The sequence below is a fragment of the Cupressus sempervirens genome, chromosome 2, assembly GCF_028749045.1.
Source record: "Cupressus sempervirens isolate cs-2001-9-10 chromosome 2, ASM2874904v1, whole genome shotgun sequence".
In the NCBI taxonomy this organism is placed as follows: domain Eukaryota; kingdom Viridiplantae; phylum Streptophyta; class Pinopsida; order Cupressales; family Cupressaceae; genus Cupressus; species Cupressus sempervirens.
In genome coordinates, this window is record NC_143119.1 from 407,570,690 (window position 1) to 407,576,689 (window position 6,000).

Consider the following 6,000-nt stretch of genomic DNA (forward strand, 5'->3'; position numbering starts at 1 on the left):
TCTATTATTGGAGTTGGGATCCTAAATATGATCTACATGGATCTTTGATGCAAACTTGGGAAGATATTTACCAATGTACACCATGGTCTGATATACCATATATCCCTCTACTATAGAACCCTCAAGATGCTCTCTTTATCAAACCAAGTCCTTTATAAATTTCAAGTGCCTCTCAACCATCTACATTGACCTAGTTTGTATAGATCCACACAATTCAATCTCCTCAACTTGATGTATGAGGTAGTGTACTTGAGCATTGAAAAAAGTTGTTCAGGTAGGCACTTTTTCATTTCACACATAAGCTATGTAAATTTTCTCTTCCAATATTTTATATCTTTTTTTATCAATTTATTTAGATGATAACCACCTAAAAGAGATTCAACATGCAAGAACATATAAACAAGATTTCAGATAAAAATATACAATAAATTACATAAAACGTAAAGCAAGTCATAAATATAATATATGTATGGAAAATATAAGAAATAAAACTTCTAACCTCATGTATTATCCAAGATCATATATAACCTATTTAATATTATTGTCAAATAGGTATGGGAGGGATAGAGGTAGGATGTGTTGTAATCATTAAAAAGAGATATTTTCAATATAATATAAAATAATATATTAGATAGTACATGCAATTTTATAAATATATGAAAATAAAGAATATGACTTATCTTTACGAAGGTATGTCAATTATGTGTTTTCAACCCTATCCCAAAATCACCTTTCTTTGATACAAGACTTTATATTTGTAAAAAATCTTATGAATTTTTTTGTTTTTCTAATGACTTTTTTTAATGCATCACTTTGCTACTTTGTTAATAACTAAGGAAGGAAACTCGTATTTATGGAGTCTCAATTTCTATTTCATTCAATAAAAATTTTTAGTGGATGATTGGATTCATGAATGTCATTACAAATTTTGACAATTTTTTCTTTGTTGCATCTTCCATCCAATATTTTCCATAGTGTTTGTTACATTCTTTCCAATATGAATAGCATCAAAAAAATGCACAATTAAAGGATTCTTGTAGTATAGTAACCTACTAAATTGAGTAAGATAAATTTTTATTCCTCTAGGAAGTTGGTTAGATTTCTTGATGACCTTCACAAGAATCAATTACATCATTGATAAATAAAAGATAATATCAAAATATAAATTTCAAACTTTAGACCACAAACTAGATATTACTTCAGAAATTTAGTTGATCATATTCCAACTTCCATAGATAAGGTGTCATTCTTTGTGGCCTTGATGTCATCTCTTCTTTCTCATTAAAAAGATGTTTTCCAGTAATTTGATACTTATGATTATTGTGGATAAAGTGCCTAAACTCGTCAAACAATTGATTTCCTAAACTTCTTGAATGATGAGATTTCATCTTTGGACCACAAATTGGACATGCAAATTTTTCCTTTCTGAAGACCTAAAAGATGATGCAAAATAATCATGAGCAACTTAAACATATAACAATAATGTTTAAGTACTATAAAAGACCAAAAATATGTGACATTAACAATATAACATATCAAAAAAATGAGTTAGCTAAGGGGCATCATATATTGTCCATACAAGCATTGTATGACATTGAAACTGTCTTTGTCCTATTGGTCTAGAGATGTCATACATAGTGACCCATTCCATAACTTCAACAACTCATCAATAAGGGGCTACATTCATATCTTTAACTTTGTACCTACCTAGTAATTGAATAAATATAAACATTACATAATTATAATAACCATTTTCATGTACTATTTATAAATTAATTTAGATAACTATTAAATGAAAAAAAACATAGTACAATCATTGACAACATTATTTTCTCTCTTTTTATGGACATCCAAAGTGGAATTTTATTGTTAATAATAAAAATAGGCCACGCTGAGTAAATAGATCTCATATCTCCAAATGGATTGACACCGTTTGCTACTAATGAAAGCTTTAGATTATGAGGTTCTTCTTGAAAGTGTGGCCATCTTTATTTTATGTATTTAAATGAAGAACCATCCATAGAAATTCACATAATATCATCTTGACTTCTATTGTGTGAATGGTAATCCATAAACTATCCAATCATTGATCTATACAATGTCTAATTCACTTCAATAGACTCATCATTCTTGGATAACTTATGTCCTATTGCCATTGGTGTGCTGACTAGTGTTGACTCTTCTAATCCAAATGTCTTAAGTATCTCTTTGATGTATTTGGATTGGGTCACAAATATGCCATTCTTCAATTGATGTACTTGTAAACCAACAAAAACTTTGATTTCTCCAAACATTGACATCTCAAACTCATGCTTCATTTGATCAACAAAATCTTTGCATAGAACATCTTTCCCTCCAAATATTATATCATCAACAAAGATTTCTGATATCAAAATGTCTTTACCTTTGTTAGCTTTGATATACAAGTTGATGTTGTCATCTGTTCTCTTAAATCCTATCTTCACAAGATATTTGTGTAGTCTCTCATACCATGCTCTAGGTGCTTGCTTCAATCCATAAAGTGCTTTGTGCAGTTTGCAGACCATACCCTTGTTCTTGTCATTAACAAATCCCTCAAGTTGTTCTATGTAGATTTCTTTTTGTAGTGTACCATTCAAAAAAGTAGACTTGACATCCATTTGGTAGACTTTGAAACCTTTGTAAGCAGAATATGCAAGTAGTGTTCTTACTCCTTCCATTCTTGCAGTAGGGAAAAATGTTTCCCTATAATCTAATCTTTCTTCTTGTGCATAGCATTTGCAAACTAATCTAGATTTTTTTCTTGTTATCTCACCATTCTCATCAAGTTTGTTTCTAAACACCAATTTGATACCAATCACATTCTTATTAGTTAGTCTAGGAACTAGGATCTAGGTTTTGTTCTTCTCAATCTAATCTATCTCCTCTTCCATGGCTTTATACCAGTCATCATCTTGTAGTGCATCCTTCACTATTTTGGGCTCAACCTTTCTCAGTAGACATGATTCATTCCTGAGCCTATTCCTTGTCATTGGTCTGGCATCCTTGTCACCAATGATTTGATTACCAGGGTGATGTCTTCTTAAATATTTGGCTAACCTTGGTTCTATCATTCTTTCCATGTTTGATCCTTCAGCTTTAGAGTTATTTTATTCTTCTTCATCTAGTACTTCATCATTTCTCTTATGTATATTGTCTTTAGTGTTAGAATGTACATTTTCTACATTTTGTAGCTTGGCTTCTGAATGTAGCTTGGCATTCATTGACTGTGACTTGGTTGATACTAAAATTTGTTGCTAATTCTCAACTTGATTTGTAGAATTGTCTTCAATAGTCATTCCTTCATAGAAGTATACAAAGGATTTATAATCCTCTAATTTCTTGGACTCATTAGCCTAAAATTTTGCATGCTCATCAAAATTTACATTTTCACTCTCCACAATCTTGTTAGTTATGTTTTGCTTCTAGTGGAGTATCCAAGGAATATGCCTTCATCACTTTTTGCATCAAACTTTCCATTTCTAATATCTTTAAGAATATAGTATTTACAACAAAAAAACTTTGAAATATTTTACATTAGGTGAGCGACCATACCATAGTTCAAAATGTGTTGCATTTGTACCTTTCTTGACTTGAACTCTATTTAGTGTGTAGACTGCAATGCTTACTTCTCTCCAAGACTTTAGTGCAATTTTTTTCTCCATCATCAAGGTTCTAGCATAGTCAACCACTAACCTATTTCTTCTTTCAACAATACCATTTTGTGGTGGAGTCCTTGGTGCTGATGTTTGCCTTTTGATACCTTTGTCATTGTAGAATATCTCAAACTCCTTTGATGTAAACTCACCTCCTCTATCTGATCTTAGGCACTTTAGACTCTTTCTTGTTTCTTTCTCAACTCTGGCCAAATACCACTTAAAATTTTGAAATGCATCAGATTTTTGTTTTAAAACATAGCATTCATCATCCTTGAATAGTTAGATCTACAAATAACATTATGTATCTATCTCCTAGGTAGATTTGCACTTGTATTGGACCACGTAAGTCTATATGGACTAGCTCTAGTACTTCTTTGGAAATGTATGTTTTACTTTTGAAACTAGACTTAGTCATCTTCCCTAATTGACATTGTTTGCACATAGTGTTCTCAAGTTTCTTCAATTTGGGCAACCCTCTGACCTCCTTCTTTTTGCTAATACTAATCAAATTATCAAAGTTAACATCACACAACCTTTTATGTCACAAACACACATCATCATTTCTAACAACAAGACAATTTGCATCTTCCATATCTAGGTAAACTAGATTACTCCTAGTTTGTTCACATTCTCCTATCATATTTCCATTGATGTCATAGATCTTGACAGTTTTGTTTCCAAATTCAACCTTGCAACCCACATTGCTTAACTATGACACACTCAACAAGTTGTAGTTCAATCCTTCAACATATTATGCATTATCACATGAAATTTTCTCTATGAATTTAAGAGTGTGATCATACCAAAATATATCAAACACTCTCAGTATATTAGATAGCTTGATGGATAATTTTGCATGTGTAAGAATACGTTTACAATTGGTACTATATTTTCAGTCGTTGACTTTGAAGAGAACTACACACTTGCACCGCAAGATGAGGTACAACCACAATATTACAATTCAGTGCAAGTAATAAATTATGTTCATGTAGTTTATAGGCATGCACCTGATAGTACAAAGGTGGATTGAAAAATATTGAGAGAGTACCATTTCTATATGATTGATAATAAACTTCATTCATATGATTCTATCCAATATTATTTCAAGGTCTTTTACAATAATTTAAAAGAGAGACAAAATCAAATGATACAATATTGGATGTGGTCATATAGTTGTACAAGATAATTCAAGAATGCTCTATTGATTGAGTAGGACATAGGAAAAATAGTATTCAACATATGTGGAGTTTCTTTTAGGTTGGACATGGTAAAGGAGAACATGATGGTGTCGGTGCATGCATGAAAAGAGCACATAGTAGAGAGAAATTAAAATTTGAGGAAAAAACTAAATTAAAAAATACACATGAGATTGTGGAATGGTGTAAGAAATATTTATACATAGTATCAAGTCAGGACTCTACAATCAGACATTTCTTCTGCCTAGTTGAAGAGAAGAATATGCTTTCAAGATATGGTTGTGACACAATTAGTGGGTCAGCTAAATGGCATTCATTTAGGAGTTTAGATTCTAACACTTGGACTATATGGACTAGAGAGCTAGCTATTTTTTGTCATTTTTGTCTTGTAGGTGAATGGGAAGAATGCAAGAGTACATAATGGGTTGAAGACTAGAAATAGAAATAATTAGCACCTACTAACACACATTTTCAAGATGATGTAGTAAATGAAGGTTGGAATGTTACTTTTGCATAAGAAGACTATGGTCATATTTTGGACTTCATACAACTTGGCATTCACCATTTAATTAAAAAAAAATTGTGATTATGCTTCAATTTATATTATTTAAATTTATGTACATGTCATTAATATAATTCAAGTACATGTCATTAATATATTATTTATATATGTACACATGTGATTAAAGTTTTTATGTACTTTATCTTATCTTGTAGGACATATTTATGTTGTTATTGCACCTAATGATAACAATAAAAAAACTAAGTATTGGATAGCTAATAAATTGATATGTCATCAAATAGATGATGATGGTTTTGAGTATCCAATTTGGTTTGTCATTGTAGTTGGAACCTGGCTACATACATACCAAGTAAGAAGAAATGGTTTACAAACATTTGAAGACTACCAATCTGAAAAGAATCTTTTACACTATGCATTTACAAAAGAGAGAGGATGTAGATGGTATAGTGGGATGACTACATTAAAATCAAACACATGTAATTTTCTTATTTATTGTGTTATTTTTATTTATGTACTTATATAATTAAATTAAATGTATGTATGCATTGTCAATAGTAAATTAGAAAACTTATACACCTCTTATTCAGGTCTCAATTACAATATA